General features: G+C 42.6%; 1 pseudogene; it reads right to left on the reverse strand.

The window, feature by feature from the left end:
* Positions 1-10,505: 10,505 nt before the first annotated feature.
* Positions 10,506-18,556, reverse strand: part of LOC120683880 — an 88,355-nt pseudogene continuing 80,304 nt past the window's right edge.

An 18,556-nucleotide genomic window follows, 5' to 3' on the forward strand; every position in this document is an offset into this window, starting at 1 on the left:
CCTCTTCTCTCTTCGATTGGCGGCGGCTGGGAGGGGGGAACCCCAAATTGGCTAGGGTTTCCACCGCGGACGGCGGGTTGGGGTTTTATAGGGTTAGCTCTAGGGTTCACGGGGCTGAGCAGTGCGGACGGCCGGTGATTTTTGGCGTCCGCGCCGGGACGCATGGAGGCATCCGGGGCCTTCGCGGTGGGTTCTTGGCGCGCAAGGCGTGGGCGACAGGGAGCAGACAAGGCGGGCAGAGGGCAGCCGGCTTTCCAGTGGGCATCGCGCGTGCGGCGACCAGGCGGTTGCGGAGCCTTGTCGCGAGGCGGGGGCGATGGCGTGGGTGCGCGGGTGGTTGAGGCCGCGGCGGCATCCACGCGGCATAAGGTGAGGCAGAGAGGAAAAGGTGGTGCGGCGGCCTCCGCGTGTTGTCGCGGAGCGGAGCAGGCAGGTGACGCGAGCGCGGGGCGGGCGGCACCGGCGCGCAGGGCGAAAAGCAAAGCAGGCAGCGCGTTGCGGCGAGAGGGAAGGGAAAAGGGAATAGTTTGCCCTGGCAGGCGGGCCCGGGATGGCAGCGGCACAGGGCGAGGTGGAGGGCGAGCGGGTTGGCTGGGCGTGCGTCCGCGCGCGAGCGCACTGGGCTGTGGGACGGTGGTTGGGTCGGTTGGGCTGTGCGGGTAGATGGAGAAGGGCCAGCTGGGCCGGTCCAGGTTGGATTGGGTTAACAGGCCAGATGGCTAGCTGAGGTTCAACTAGGTTTAGGTGGGTTTCGGGTTCAGGCCGGACTGGACCAGGGTTTGGACCGGGTAACGGGCTCGGGTTAGAGCTCGGGTTTGGTCACGGGTTTGGATCGAGTTAGGGGTTAAGACAGGTTAGGACTTGTTTGAGGTTTGGCTTTAATTTGAATGGCTCAATTCAAATTAAAGCACACACAAGGGTCAGCTTCTTGAAATTAAATTGAGGGGCACACCTCAATTTAATTTCCACACAATTTCACGCAATAAAATAAATCCAAATCGAATTCGAATAAACACGGTAGATCCAAATTAAAATCCATGTAACTCCAAATATTTCACACTAGCAAACAATGACCTTAATTATAAACAAAGTTTTTAATTTCTAGGATTTTTGAGAAAGCAGAAACCCTACTTAGGGTGATAATTACAGCATTGCCCAAGTAGAGGAAAAAGGAAACCAATTGGAAATAAGAAAACACTTGGGGATGAGGCCAGAGAAGTCACTTGGATTGTGGACAAGGAAACAAGGTGAGACATTATGCTTGGGAGGGAAGCTGCCTCACCAGGCGCATGACTGGTTTATGAAAATATTAAACAACGTTTCCAGTAGCCGACCTGATAGGTGAATAGGTGATGCATGGCATGGCGAATATTATACGTGCGGCCGCATGTACTGGGAAAATCCATTTATTTTTAAGAAATTAAAAATGTGCAGCCACTGGTTGCACCCACTCACAAATTAAACTAACGACCACAGGCCCGCGTCTACGTGCCATCCCACGCTCAGCAAAACAAGGCCACTCAAATGCACTCAACACACATGACATAACACAACCGGCGGCCTCGCCATGAACGCGCATGACTCAGGCGGCCCTATATAATAAATACTAGGACACATATAATAGTGGCACAAGGTAGCAAGCATGATTCTAGTAGTACAAAATAAACATGCGCATGTGATGTGCCGGCGCCACCTCCTCACGGCTTTCACGGCCGTTATGGCCCCGGGCACTGGCTCTAGCAGCCGTGCCCACAGCACTCAGGGCCTTGCCCGCAGAACCCATATTGGCTGCAGCAGTTGGGGGGGATGGCACGGGGCGCCTCCAGCCTGGACACCGCACTCACCCGCCTTCACCACTGCTGCGAGGGGGGCTCCACTAGAGCACTGGCTTTGGCATCCAACCCCTCTATACTGGGCACCGAGCCCATAGAAGCCGAATTGGCTACAGCAAAGACCGTTGGGGCACACGGCGCTGCCAGCTTGGACACCGCATTGCGCTCCCGCCTTCACCGCCGGTGCAGCAACAGGGGCACCCCCTTGGCAGTTGCTCTGGCAGCCAAGACCGCAGTAGGCCATGCTGGACCCGCAAAAGCCAAACTGGCTGCAGCATAGACCGTTGGCACACAAGGCGCCGTAAGCTTAGCACTGCTAGAAATCTCTCATTAGTACCGGTCGGGAACCCCCGGTTTGTACCGGTTTCCCGACCGGTACCGCTCCTCCGATACTAAGTGCACGCGCACTTAGTACCGGTCAGCTGGCCCAGTACTAAACGGCCCGTTTAGTACCGGTTGGTAACACTAAACTGCTGGCCACGCCAGCAGCTAGGCCGAGAAGTTTAGTACCAACCGGTACTAAACGTTTTTTTCTTTTTGATGCTTTATATTTGTTTCTTTTCCTTTCAATTTCAATTAATTAGTATTATTAGTCGTACTCGCAGCGGTTTGTAGTCGTACTCGCAGCGGTTTGTGTATTCGTACTCGTATCTAGAATTCGTATTTGTATATGGAGCAAAGCAAATAAAAAAATTTATATACATATACATACATGGATAAAAGAAATGTTAGAAATTATATACATACATGGATAAAAGACAATAATATATACAAGTATGAATTCTCATAAGCTTTTTCCGAAAAATTCTTCAATAATTCTAATCATCTCCATCGTCATCGGCACCGGCATCCTTCTTGCGGCGTTTGTTGAGTTTATCAGCTCGAGCCACACTTATCATTGGATCGGAATAAAATTCACCTTTTGGATTTATCACCTCATCCAACAGGAATCCACAGAATGCTTCTTGAATTGCCCTGATTCTTTCCGGTTCGATGAGGTTCTCTTTCAGTCTCCAAATCTGTCAACAACAAATAAACACCAATAGTTTAATTTAGTACCTGCATGGAATTAGATACAAGAAATTGTTACTAATGTTATACGTACTTCGAAGTTTTCTTGTGTCACCCTCTTGGTATCTCTGCAAAAAAAGTGCATGTGCTCACATACGTAGTATCCGCAGAGGTTGGTTCCTTGTTTATGTTTCAAACACTACACACACACACACACACACACACACACACACACACACACACACACACACACACACACACACACACACACACACACACACACACACACACACACACACACACACACACACACACACACACATGTTATGAAATATTCATGCTGTTTGAATAAATGAAATTAGATGTGTGATATTCGTACCGGCTTGTTATAGTTGAATTCAAGCTCAGTTGGTGTTGACGCGACTCCTAATTGTGTTTTGAGGAACCGAGACCATGCCCTTTGCATGATGTCTACGAGATTTTGATATAATTCTGGTGGCTTATTCAAGGAGTCCCACACAGTAACTCGGGACCGATCGATTTCGATCACAAGTAGGATCCAGTGGAAACTGTTGATATATACATATGGATACAAGAAATGTTAGATATATACACTTATTGGCTAGTTGAAGTGACTCAAAAAGTGAAAGGATTCACTTGAAGTTGTACGGCAACAGAATGAATGTGCGATCGTGCTGCCCTTCCAAGGACATGACTAAATTATTCTCGATCCGATTAGGATATTTGCGTACACACTCCTCATGTATAACATTCGGATCTTTGAAACCAACATTGTAAATCCCGCTCTTCTGGCATTCTTGCATTTTCATCCTGCACGATTACAAATAAAAGGAGGGAATGAGAAATCTAAACGACTTAGTAGAGCTAGAGTATACAATTGACAGAAAACACTTACATAGACCATACACTGACGAGGGACTTGTCTAGGGCGTCTTGATGGAATAGAAACAAAAAATGGTCAAAATCAATCCAAATGTCATCCATTCCAAGATAGAAATGGGTATGTTTAATTCGAGCAGCTAGCATTATATACCCCTCTGCACATGCTTTCAAGTACCACTGATGTAACTCACGCATTCTTGTTGGTAGGGTGTCAATCAACTCTGGCCACATCAGAGGTTCCCCCAGTACAAATGGCTTTCTTCCTGCCCCTTGGTGAACTGGGATTTTTTCCTGACCTAGGAGCTGAGCTTTTGTGAGGTCCGTTTCCTTGACAAACTCAGCAGTAGCTTCATCCTCTTTTGAAAGCACTACTAGAGGGGGTACGCTTTGTTTGGGTTGTTCACCAAACTGGGGGACTTGGTTGTACCTTCGATTACTCTTCTTCTCCCATGATTTTGTAATCGAGCGGTCATAGTCTGACATCAGTGGAGGCTTTGGTTGGCACATCATGGATAGATAGAATTTCTTCGCTGCCGGATCCACTGGTTCCTTTGGCGGAGGCTTCTTTGGCTTCAACTGCTTACGCACGTCTTCTTTCACCCAAGCATCCAATTCCTCTGAAGTCATTTCGTAACCTGACTTCTCTAGCGCGGGCTTCTCTTTCTTCTTTCGTTCTTGGGTCTTCTTATATCTTGGAGGTGGTAGTGGCGGCACCCAAGCAGATATCTTCTTCTTTGCGGGGTGAGGAGATGGCAGAGGCGGACTAACACTAGGCTCCCCGGAAGCGGCCGGTGATGGCGATGGACTAACGCTGGGGTCCTGGGCTGCGGGCGGTGACGGTGGATCCACACTAGGCCTCGGAGACCCTTGAACAGCTAGCGGTGACCTCGGAGACGGGCTAGGATCCCTTCCTACAATTTAGGTTGAGGTCCAAGTGTGGAGGGCCTATCCTAGTTCCTCTTCTCCATCGCCTCCAGGGATCTCGAGGTTGAGGTCTTCCCATCCTTTCTCGACACGGTCAACCATGACTCTAGCATATCCTTCTGGAATCGTCATGCCATGGGTTATCCCGCCTTGAATAGGGACTTCAGCAACCCCGTGAGCGACTACTTTCAGTTTTTTCCTTAGCGGAAATAGAAGCTCACAGGGGGTCCTCATGGCGATGTCGTCCACGGGGTAATGTTCCACAACCGTTTCTTCTCGATCTGCGGCTGGGTGTTCCGTTGAAGCGACGCTGCTACGACGCTGTGAGCCGACGGGGCTAGTCTCCAGCTGAGCCGTTGATCTGGCTTCTGGTGGCTGCTGTTGGCTAGCTGTAAGTGCACCTTCGATCGAAGCAACCCATTCTTCTAGGGCACGCACCTTCTCTGCTATTTCATCCTTTCTTCTCTGTCGGCTTCGATACGTCTCTATGTCGCCACTGAAGCCATGCTTCCATGGAACTACGCCCATGCCTCGCACACGTGCTGTGTGTTCCAGTGCGCCAAGAGCGTACGTCAGCTCGTCTTTCTCTCCGTCTGACTTGAAGCTGCCTTCGGACACGGCCTTTAGTGCCACATCGAGCCTATCGGCCGCTTCCCTTATGGCATTGCCAGTGACGAACGACCCATCTTCCATATTCAATGAGCCTCCATGAGCGTAGAAGTAATGTTTTGCTCGCAACGGCCAGTTGAAAGTCGCAGGTACGATTCCTCTGGCAACGAGATCATCTTCCATCTTCTGCCATTTTGGAATCGCCGACGCATATCCTCCTTGCCCAAGATGATGGAAGTGCTTCTTTCTGCTCGCATTCTCCTTGGCTTGGGCTATCTTCTTCTCGCTATCCTCGGACGACTTGTACTGCACGAATGCCTCCCAATAAGGACGTTGATTCTTGAAGTTTTTCTCAAAGTCCGGCGTGAGTCCCCTTTTAACATAATCATTGTTCAAATTTTTCTTGAACGTCTGAAAAGCAATAGCCATCTTCTTCATGACCCAATCCTTAAACAGCTGTTCTTTGTCCTCTGGAAAGGTAAAGTGTCGTTTGACATCTGCCCATAACATTTCTTTCTCGGTCTCGGGAACGACGTCAGCATTGATATCTGTGGCTTTACTTTTCTTCCATAGCTTGAAGCTAATGGGAATGTGGTCCCTGACATAACATCCACATTGATTCACCACCGTCGTCTTCACACCCTTCGCAGACTTTGATTCACCGTCAGGATTCAATGAAGTGATAATAGTGTGCCCCTCCATGATTTTCTTCGACCCTCGTTTCCGTTTTGGTTTCCTAGTCGATCCAGATGCCTAAAAAATATGTAATTAGTACGCATTGTACTTACATACAGAATCAATACGTATGTTTATATATATAAGCACGAATTGTATATACCTCTGTGCTATCATCTTGCACAGTCGTTTGTTCTGTCTGGTTATCATCGACATCGCCAGTATCGTTAAGGTATTGGCTGCCATGCCATCGTCCTCGGCAGCATCCTCTTCGTTGTGGTGCGTGCCCATACCAATTATGTCTGCAAGAAAGGCCTCGTCGTCATCACGACGAAAGGGTTCCATTTCGTTTCCTATGTGAATCAACATATGTTTGATATGCAATTTTGTACTAATTAATAATGTATAAAAAAATTACAAGTGCACCTTCGATAAAGCCGCACAACGCAAACATGGACAAAATTTCTAAAATTTACATCATATACATCTTATATACAATGTGCCCTAGATTTTTATAAAATGTGCCCTAAATTTTCTAAGATTTTCTACTAATTGCACCTGTTTATAGTATAGCAAACTAAAATTTACAAAGAAAATTAGAATTTCAATAGATAAAGCTGTACAAGACAAAATTTACATCATATACATTTCATAACATACACAATTCAAAAATACCAAATAAAACAATAAATGTGAAGTTCGTAAAGACATGAAGTTTTCTACAATATATAATATTTTTGTACAATATCCATAATTACTACAAGATACAAAGACATACTTCTGTATAATATACCTAAGCAATAATTTTATAAAACGTCCCATGGAATTTTATAAAATGTGCCCTGAATTTTCTAAGATTTTCAACTATTTTTGTACTATTTTTCTACTATTTTCACCAATTTCTAAGATTTTCTACTAAATTCACCTGTTTATAATATAGCACCCTAAACTTTACAAAGAAAATTACAAATTCAATAGATAAAGCTGTACAAGACAAAATTTACATCATATACATTTCATAAAATACACAATTCAACAATACCAAATAAAACAATAAATGTGAAGCCCGTAAAGACATGAAGTTTTCTACAATATACAAGATTTTTGTACAATATCCATAATTACTACAAGATATAAAGACATAGTTCTCTATAATATACCTAAGCAAAAATTTCCTATTTTCTATAATTTTTCTACAACCATAATACTATTTTCAGCTATATTTATAATTCTCTACATTTTCCATAATTTTCATTACATTTTCTGCTATTATCATAATTTCCATAATTTTGCCTGTAAAAAAAAGTGCCATGGAACCTTTTACATTTTGATAACCAATTTCTAAGATTTTCTACTATTTTTCTACTATTTTCATAATTTTTCGCACAAATTTTTCTACCATTTATAGAATTACTAAAGGTTTCTAAGTTTTTTTAACATTTTCATCAAATTTTCTAACAAAACCAATTTTTCTACCATTTATAGAATTACTAAAGGTTTCCAAGATTTTCCACCATTTCTCTAAGTTTTTATACTTTTTTTCTAAATTTTTCAACAATTTTATAGAAATACCTAAAAAATAAAAAAAGGTGACGTCAGACGTCACCTGATTTCAGGGCTTACGGCCGGCGATATGTCCGGCGTGGCGGCGGCCAGCTGCGCGGATCGAGGCGGAGGTGCTGGAGGAGGGCGCAGCGGCCGGGCGGTGGCGCGGATGTCGAGGCGGAGGCGCGCGAAGGAGGAGGGCGTGGCGGCCGGGCTGACGGCGACGAGGACGACTGCAACAGGACGGCCGGGGCGCGAGGACGACAAGGCAGGCGCGCGCAAGCTCGGCGGGGAGAGGCGGCGGATCCGGGGTGCCGAGGCACGCCTGCACGGGAGGAACAGGGTGGCGCCGAGGAGGATCTGGGTGCGGGCGTTGGGAGGCCGGGGGGGCGGCAGCACCGACGGGGCGGAGCTGCGCGCGGGGAGGAATGCGCGCCACGCAGGGGAGGAGTGGCGTCCTCCGCGGAGGCGGACCCATGGCGGTGGCGGCGACGGGCGGCGACTGTTCGGTCTCTCGCTTCCCGGGGGGGAGGGGGGATGGCGACGAACGTCAAGTCCCCCCGGTTATATAGAAGAGACAGTTTAGTATCGGGCCATGGCTGCGCCCGGTACTAAACTATCTACTGCGACGTTTAGTACCGGCTGGTGGCACCAGCCGATACTAAACTGCCCCGTTTATACCGGGCTGTGGCACCAGCCGGTATTAAACGTCCCCAACAGGCGGGAAAATTTTGGGCGGCAGTTTAGTACCGGCTACAACCATGGCGCGGTACTAAACTCCCAAAATGATTCTGTCTTTTTCACTTTTGTAATTGTTTTGTAATTATTTTGTAATTCTTCATAATATGTTTTATGTGCAATAAAATTTAATAAACAATTAAAAAGTAGATATATGTACTATTTTCACCATGCAAAATTATATTATTATTGTTAAACAAACGTTATTCCTAATAGTATTTGTCTTTGCACTAAATTCAAAGTATTGACACTAAACATGTTGTTTATTCATAATAAATTAATTATAAATACAAATATATGTTGTTTTCACCATGCAAAATTATATTTCTTTATTATAGGTCACTATGTTGGATATATTTTATGTGTATGCACTTAATTTATCATATTGAGTTCAAATTTTTTTATATCTGTTTCAATTGTGTTTTCTGTGTAAACTATTATATAAATGCATAAAAAATTTAAATCTCAGTTATTTCATACATGTTAATTAAACAGTTAATTAAATAGATTTTCTGTTTTTTGGGTGTTTTATCATATATGTGCATGCACTTAGTTAAATAGATTTTCTGTTTTAATTATGTTTATCACATTGAGTATGCAGTTAATTAATTTATCATATTGAGTCTAAATTTTTTTTATATCTGTTTCAATTGTGTTTTCTGTGCAAACTATTATATTAATGCATAAAAATTAAAATATAAGTTATTTCATACACCATATATTACATCAATCACTTGGTTACATGAACATGAAAGTATAACATAATGATTACACATCATTGTTTAATGGAACGTTGACAACCTTTCTTTTTACGAATGTCCCTTGATCATGATCGAGGCGTAAGTAAGTAGCATCCTCTTTGGACAACAGGATGCTAGGGTCAACATCGACAGAGAATGGAGGACGGTCGTAAAACTGATCAAAGTCTTCTGACTTGTCCAAAATGTCTTCAACTCCAACGATTTTTCTTTTTCCTGGAAGAACTATGTGGCATTTTGGCTCGTCGTCGGACTTGCCTTGATTTTTCTTAGGTTTGCTTGCCATGTCCTTCACATAGAAAACCTGCGTCACATCCTTGGCGAGGACGAATGGTTCGTCTTTATATCCAATCTTTTCGAAGTCCACTATTGTCATTCCATACCGGTCTATCGTTACACCGCCACCTGCTCAGTTCACCCATTGGCATCAAAAAAAAACTATTCAAGAGGCCATAGTCAAGGTCCCATATTTCCTCTATGACACCAAAGTAGCTGTCCTTATTTCCATCATGGCCTATTGCATCAATATGCACACCACTATTTTGGTTCGTCCTCTTTTCATGTTGGGCTCTTGTGTAAAACGTATATCCATTGATTTCGTATCCTTGGTATTGCATGATTGTGGCCGATGGTCCCCTAGCAAGCCATTGTAGTTGTACATCAATCGTGCTGTCACCTATGAGTTTTCTTCTCAGCCGAACCGCAAAGCTATCTATGTGATGACGCGTAATCCATGCCTCAGACTTCCCTATGTTTTCATATCGAACAATATTGATGTGCTCATCCATATATGGGGCCACAAGGGATGAATTCTGTTGAATGGTGAAATTTGCTTTGCGGATTTCACTTTCAGGGATGTGCATATTAGATTTCTTACCTAGTGTGCCCTTTACTTCCAATCGCCCATCATAGCGTGACATGGGGCCCCAATAGGACTAAGTTCATCAATGAAATCAACACAAAACTCAATGACCTCCTCTATTCCATAGCCCTTGGCAATACATCCTTCTGGCCGAGAACGATTCCGAACATACTTCTTTAAGACTGCCATGTATCTCTCGAAAGGGAACATATTGTGTAGGAATACAGGGCCTAAAATGTTTATCTCTTTCACAATATGAACCAAGAGGTGGGTCATAATATTAAAGAACAAAGGTGGAAAGACCATCTCAAAACTGACAAGATATTGGACCACATCATTCTGTAGCCTTGTGAGCTTATTTGGATCGATTGCCTCCTACGAAATTTCATTAAGAAAGGCACATAGCTTCACCATTGCTAATCTTACATTTTCTGGTAGAATACCCCTCAATGCGACTGGAAGCAATTGGGTCATCAAAACGTGGCAATCATGAGACTTTAGGTTTGTGAACTTTTTCTCTTTCATATTAATTCTTCCCTTCATATTGTTCAAGCAATCAAACATGGTTTCCTTCTCCTCTTTGCTGAGAGTGTAGCTAGCAGGACGTAAGTAGTGCTGTCCATTTTCTCTCTTCTCAGGACGTAGGTCTTCTCGTTGTTTTGTTTATTTCAAATCACGTCTTGCTTCTAGTGTATCTTTTGACTGCCCATACGTACCAAGGAATCCTAGCAGATTCATGCAAAGATTCTTCGTCAAGTGCATCACATCAATTGCGTTGCGGATCTCCAGGACATCCCAATATGGGAGCTCCCATAGTATGGACTTCTTCTTCCACATTGGGGCATGGCTGATTTCATCATTCGGAACTTGTTTGCTTCCACGGCCCTTTCCAAACACGACATGGACATCCTTCACCATCGAGAAAACACGCTTCCTGTTTCAGAATATAGGCTTACCATGAGTTTCTGGTTCCCCTTTGAAATGTTTTCCTTTTCTTCTTAAGGGGTGGTTGAGGGGAAGGAATCGACGATGACCCATGTACACGACCTTCCTACAATTTTTTAGATACAAGCTATCAGTTTCTTCTAGACAATGAGTGCATGCCTGGTATCCCTTATTGGACTGTCCGGACAGATTGCTAAGTGCAGGCCAATCGTTGATGGTAACAAAAAGCAATTCTCCTGTTTGTACTCATCCCAAACACGTACACCTTCCTCCTTCCACAGCAGCAAAAGTTCATCAACCAACGGTCTTAGGTACACGTCAATATCATTGCCCGGTTGTTTTGGGCCTTGGATAAGCACCAGCATCATCATGTACTTCCGTTTCATGCATAGCCAAGAAGGAAGATTGAACATACAGAGGGTCACAGGCCATGTACTGTGACTGCTACCCCACTCGCCGAATGGATTCATTCCGTCCGTACTTAAACCGAACCTTATGTTCCTTGGGTCGTTATCAAAATCTGGGAAATCTCTATCCACGTTTCTCCACTGGGACCCATCCGCAGGGTGTCTCAGCATCTGATCTTGCTTACGCTCTTCTTTGTGCCACCGCATCAATTTAGCATTGGATTTATTTCTGAAAAAAGCGCTTCAAACGTGATATTACTGGGAAATACCACATCACCTTAGCGGGAATTTTTTTTTTGACGGGCTCCCCGTCGACCTCACCAGGATCATTTTGCCTGATCTTGTACCGTTTTGCATCACAGATAGGACAAGCATCCAGTTTCTCATATTCTTCGCCTCGATAGAGAATACAATCGTTATGACATGCGTGAATTTTCTGTACCTCCAATCCAAGAGGGCAAACAACCTTCTTTGCTTCGTATGTTGTAGAGGGCAGTTCATTTCCCTCTGGAAGCATGTTCTTTACGATTCCTAGTAGCTCCTCAAATCCCTTATCGGTGACACCATTAGCTGCCTTCCAGCAGCATTTCAAGTGTGGTACCCAACTTTTTAAGCCCCTTCTTGCAATCTGGATACAATAATTTTTTGTGATCCTCCAACATCTTCTCAAACTTCTTTGACTCCTTTAAAGTTTCATAGTCTCTTTGTGAATCCACTAGAACCTGACCTAATTCATCAGGTGGTTGGTCTTCTGCTGCATTTTCTCCAGCCTCGTCCATTTCTTCAGCATCGTCCATCGGTTCATCTTCAAAGGCTCCCGCTTCATATAGATGAGCCCAGTCTGCAATATTATGATCATCATCTTCTTCATCATCTTGCATCACAACTCCAGGTTCACAGTGCTTGGTCCAAAGATTATAGTTATCTATGAAACCCTTTTCATAAATGTGGGCGTGTAGAGTGCTCCTCTTAAAGTATTCCTTTTTATTTTGGCAAACGCGGCACAGACAACACATAAAACCTTTCGATGAGTTGTGGGCCTCCGCCGCATCGAGAAAAGACTTTAGACCATTAATCCACGCCATGATGCACCGGTCACCGTACATCCATTGTCGGTCCATCGATCTACATTTTTGAATTAAGTAACAATATTATTTTACTTGTATTCATATCATTTAAATTGGCACATAACATAATGAAATACAAAAGCCATTTTTGCGAATTTAACATTGAAATACAAAATTAATAGAAGTCCAAATTAACAGATACATTACACTAAATGCTTAAATTATAGAACATGTTAAATAGAAGTCCAAATTAATATATACATTACACTACATGCTAGCTACCTAATACAAACTACTCATCATGAGATCTTTGGACCAATGCCTCGTGAACTGCCTTGCGAAGTCTTGACATGGAACGGTCATATTCCGCCAGCCCCGACTCTTCACATCTTGCATTATATAGAGCCATCAACTCACGATCATCATCAGTACCATACAACTCGACATTAAATTCACGATAAAATTTACGGCTTTCTTTGCCAAGGGAGAATATATAAAAAGCTTTCTTAATCAAACGACAAATACAACCGCTAACAAGACCAACACGCTCTGCAGGGTAGAACTCAAGCTTTTATAAAATGAAAACATAAATTGTAAACCATAATTATTTTGATACTCTTCAGTTCAATGCGAACACGTCGTTCCACGCCATAAGGGATGCGCAATCAATGTTCGCGGCTTTGTTTCAGGCTCACTTTTTCTAAAACCATCGAGAAGAAAAAATGTTTGTTTCGAAACATGTCGATGTCGTTAACCTTGACCCTGCGGTGATGACACTGACATTCGGGGCTAGTATTGACATCCACGACACAGTGCGGTACAATAGGACCTGATGAAGGATTTCATTATTGGGACCAAGACCGTACTCCTTCATCGCGTCCTCATATATACCGCACCGCATCGTGGATATCGATGCTATCCCCAAATAGCAGAGTTTTCACCGAAGGATCAAGGTTAACGACATATTCATGATCCGAAACATACATTTTTTAAACTTCTCGATGGTTTCAATATGAGCCCCAATAAATACAACATTAGAGTGACAAAATAATGCAACTAAATGCATAACAAATACCAAACTAATTAACCATGCCACTTGAAAAAAATCTGAACAAATTATTAGAATTAAAATGAAAACATAAATTATAAACTATAATTATTTTGACACTCTTCAGTTCAACGCGAACACGTCGTTCCACGCCATAAGGGATGCGCAATCAATGTTCGCGGCTTTGTTTCAGGCTCACTTTCTCTAAAACCATTGAGAAGAAAAAATATTTGTTTCGAAACATGTCTATGTCATCAACCTTGACCCTGCAGTGATAACACTGACATTCGGGGCTACTATTGACATCCACGACACAGTGCGGTACAATAGGACCAGATGAAGGAGTACGGCCTTGGTCCGGATAATTTCATTCTTAACTGGCTCAAAAGGTGTGGATTTCATAATTGAGACGAAGACCGTACTCCTTCATCGCATCCTCATATATACCGCACCGTATCGTGGATATCGATGCTAGCCCTGAATAGCAGTGTTTTCACTACAGGATCAAGATTAACGACATATTCATAATCCGAAACATATATTTTTTAAACTTCTCGATAGTTTCCATATGAGCCCGAATAAATACATCATTAGACTGCCAAAATAATGCAACTAAATACATAACAAATACCAAACTAATTAACCATGCCACTTGAATAATGCAAAATCACATTAATTCTCAATCAAAAAAACCTGAATAAATTAATTGAGAGAAATCACTAATTAATTGAAATAATTCTCTATAACTCCTAATTATTTTGACACCATTCAGTTCCAGGAGAACACTCTTTTCAATATCCAGAAACCATCTAGAACAAAAAAAAACTTTATTTCGGAAAATGTATATGTCGGTAACCTCGACCCTGCGCTGATGACAATGCCTTTCGGGGGGACACGGTGCGGTACAAGGATGTCACCAATCGGCCAGTCGCAGCACCAACATTTCCGGTTAATAGGAACACAGCACTAGGCACAGGCAGCGTGCTCGTTGATATGCTCTCAGTGCAACAACGGCCACGCTGACTGCATCAAATGCTGTCTTCGTATCAATCGGAAGTGCTGGTGATGCGACCAACCGATTCGCGACGTCCATATAGCGCATAGTGTTTCCCTGAAAGGTAGTGTCATCACTATTGGATGGAGATTAACGACGTATACTTGTTTCGAAATAAAGATTTTTTTAGCTTATAGATAGTTTCAATGTGAGCCTGAATAAATACATCACTAGAGTGTCAAAATAATCAATTCATAATAAAAAAATCTATTATAATTCTTTCATTAGTTCATTATAAAAAAAATTAACTATCCACATTATGGTTATATCTACTACAATCACATGTTTTGTCTACACTCATTCTAAAAATTTCTACTATCCACATGCTCATCTGAATCTAAAAATAAAAAATGTGCTACGGTCATTTGTAATATATAGAAAATGATTGAAAAATATGTCTATAAATTTTTCATATTCAACCTAGCCAATAAACCTACTCCCACATTCAAGTCATCGGTTCTATATATCTCAAATCATTGCATAAATCAAAGAAATCATACTCATCCTCACTATTTCTAAAAGTCACAAATTTCTCTAACTATAGAGCATAAAACGAAGAATAAAGACTATCAATGAAGAGAGGATGAAGTTGCAAACCTTTGGCGCACTTGAATGAGTCCAAATCACACAAAAAATGGATCAAATAATGGCGGCGCAACTCTAATATGAGAGAAGAAACCGAGCTCAAACTAGCTCTCTAGTGAAATGGGCGCTGGCTCGGCTCAGGGAGGAAGAAGCCCCAATTTATAGTGGGAGCATTAGTACCGGTTGGTGGCTACAGCCGGTACTAAAACTCCCCATTTAGTACCGGCTGGAGCCACTAGCCGGTACTAAGTTTCCTGGCGCCAATTTAGTACCGGCTGGTGGCTCCAGTCGGTACTAAATTGTCACTAGCCGTTGCAGGTGGCTGTCGGGGGCTGTCGGTGGCGCACTTTAGTGCCGGCTGGAGCCACCAGCCGGTACTAATCGGCTACCATGGGCACTGTTTCTTTGAACCGATACTAAATTTGCACATTAGTACCGGCCGAAACCGTGACCGGTACTAACGGCCGCGGACGAATGTGCGTTTTTCCAGTAGTGTAGACACAACATTGTGGCACCGCCTTAGCCTTAGCCCCTGCAACCGCCGGAAGGTAGGTGAGGGCATGGGCCGCAAGCGCCAGAGCCTTCGCGGCTAGGCCCGCTGCTGCGATCATGTGCTTCGGTGAATTTTCAGCCATCTTGGTTTGCTAACCGCGTATGATTATGAGTATGCGGTAGGGACCCCTTATATAGAGCTTGTGATAGTGTCTATTATGATGACAACTAGGTGTTGGCGATGAAAATTATGATGAGAAATGGTCGGGAATGAACGGTGGTAGTATTAATAAAAAAGAACAAAAACCTTAATGATGACGTCAGAACTTTTCATATTTATGAAATGAGTAAATAAGAAAATAGTTTAATACGGTTGTGAAATCAGTTACGAATGATATGTTTTGCTAAATACGAAAACAGTATCGAGTCCCGTTTTGACTGTGTGTCCAATGCTCCAATCATCCAAACGCATTACGCCTTCGGTTACTCCGGTCTAACCATGTCCGTGTCGATCTGAGTTGCTGGAAAACACAAGTATATAATCACGTCAGTAAGGACAGGGTTAAACACCGTATCGTTGGATATTACAAAGGTGCAAGCTGCCACTGCACCAGCGAACAAAGCTTTACTCGCGACTTTGGTATATTGTGTAACTTGGTTTTATATACATCAAATTCGACGGAACAAAAACGTACGTCGGACCCATCTAGGCTTTTACAAGGTGCCTGACGGAGGTACGTCTCTCACGTATCCTTGTAAAGATGGAATCCTACTCGACTACAAATAAGACAATCCGGATCAAGCATCGGTAGATGATGGTCTTTTTGTTTTGCAATACACAGATGATACTAACCTTTTTACCAAGAATAATATTGAACAAGCAAAGAACATGAAGCTTTTGCTTTGTGGATTTGAGGCATTCCTATACATCATAGAAAACTTTAGAAATGTGGATCGGAAAGAAGTCAAAGAGGTTCAAAAGAAACTCAGTGTTGCTGGAAAGGAAAGATGCTTTCGGTTATGAGCAAATAAATTATTTCTCATTAATTTATAGTTCATAGTAATCTATTCTTTTTTTTTTGCTATCTTTCTTTGAATTACCACATGAGGTATTAAAGAATTTAGACTACTACAGGTCTAGCTTCTTTTGACAAAGTGATGAGCATAAAAAGAAGTACATACTCACTAGATGAAGTACTCTGTATTCACATGAAAGATCAAGGAGGTTCAGGAATTCTTATTCTTGATGTGGCAAATAGGAGTAGTAAATGGATTTTAAAGCTTATTAATGAAGATAGGTATGACAAACTCTCCTGAGGAGAAAGTATTTGAGGCACAAAACTATAACACATTTTGAATATATGCCCGGCAACTCTCACTTTTGATCTAGCTTAATGAAAGTCAAACAAAAGTTTGAGTTTGGGTAAGTTCACACTGAGTAGGGAACTCAAATAAGATTTTGGGAGGATACTTGGCTAGGCAAAGTAGCCTTGAGGGACCAATATCCTAGGATTTATAACATTGTGAGAAAGGGAAGTGTATTTGTTAGTGTGGTTCTTCGAGCTAACCCTTTGAATATATCTTTTAGAAGATCTTTGGCTAGCAATAATTTACTGGATTGGCACCATTTAGTGGCTCGAGTAATAAGCGTCCAAGATGAAAGAAAGACATCCATATGGTCTTTGAATCAATATGGGGTTTTCACAGTGCATTCTATGTATAGGGCACTAGTTGTTACCAATGTTGGACCATAAAACCATGTTATTTGGAAGCTGAAGTTTCAGATAAAAATCAAAGTTTCATATGGTCAAAAGATTTAATCACTACTTGGAACCAGCCTTCTGTGCCGGGTCAAAACCTGGCATCACAGTCGGATCTACAACCGGCAGTGGAGGCACTATCACTCCTAGTTTGTAATACGAACGAGTAGTAATGGTACACCCTTCACTGCCAGTGGATAACTTTTAAATAATATTTTATTATGAATAAAAAAATATTTGAAATTTTCCAAATAGCCCCCATCACTCGCAACCTCCAGCTTCGCGCGATCCTTCCATACCATCCAACTACACCATCAGATGTGTACAAAGATGAGATATTTGCTTTTTATCATCACTTTACAATATCTTGTATTACCCATTTGGAAACTATAATAACTTCAAATGAAAATCTTGTCAACTACAAATTCTAAAATTTTAGAAATTCATTTGTTAAAGTAGATCTAAAACTTGTAGCATATGTTTCGGTTCCAAAATGACCTCAAATAAAAATCTTGTCAACTACGAAGTTGTTAATCTAGTCAAGATTTACAACTTTCATGTATATCATTTCTTCATCTGAGATCATTTGAAAGTATCAAATAATTTATTTGCTTCAAAATTCCCGTCCAACAAATCGGTTCGTACGACCATCACTCTCAGTTCGTGTTTTCAACCGGCAAGCCTACTATTTCCTACTTCCTCGAAGCAAAGCGCCCTGGTCAACAGATTATTATGGTAAACCCGCGGATTTTCAGTCTACAAGATCTTTTCGATAACCTTTTTGGAGCAGAGGGGTGTGTGCCTATTATTAAGTTGACCCATGATCCGACCCAGAATCGAAGAATTCCCTTCATAGACTGGCACTCTCTGGGCCCTATTCTCAAGAATATCATTTCTCACAAGAATAGCAAGAATGAGGTAGCTTAGGCAAACCTGCATCGTCCAGCCGAGGCATCTCGCTCGGACTCAACTTCTGTAAAGAGGAACGACGTTCTTAGGCCCGTTGAGTCAACATAATACTGGTCTCCTACTTCCATGAACTTGTTTTCTTCTTTCTTTATTACTACTTCCATTTCACAAAAAAAGGTCCATGAAGGGTTTGAAAATTTGCCCACAAAAAAAGTCCATAGGGAGAGTATGTGTCTATCTCTCTCCTCCTTCAATCCTCCTCATTTCCTATGCACTCTCTATCTCTCTCCTCTTCCTTAATTCCCGTGCCCAAACCTTTCATGAACTTTTTTTGGGGATGGAGGTAGTATTTCTTTATGAATTAGAGTGCGTCTCTGGGGACGAGCCTGCTGATCTAACCGATTTTTTGCTTGATTGGGAATCTAATTCTAC

Source organism: Panicum virgatum, chromosome 7N, assembly GCF_016808335.1.
Source record: "Panicum virgatum strain AP13 chromosome 7N, P.virgatum_v5, whole genome shotgun sequence".
Taxonomy (NCBI): domain Eukaryota; kingdom Viridiplantae; phylum Streptophyta; class Magnoliopsida; order Poales; family Poaceae; genus Panicum; species Panicum virgatum.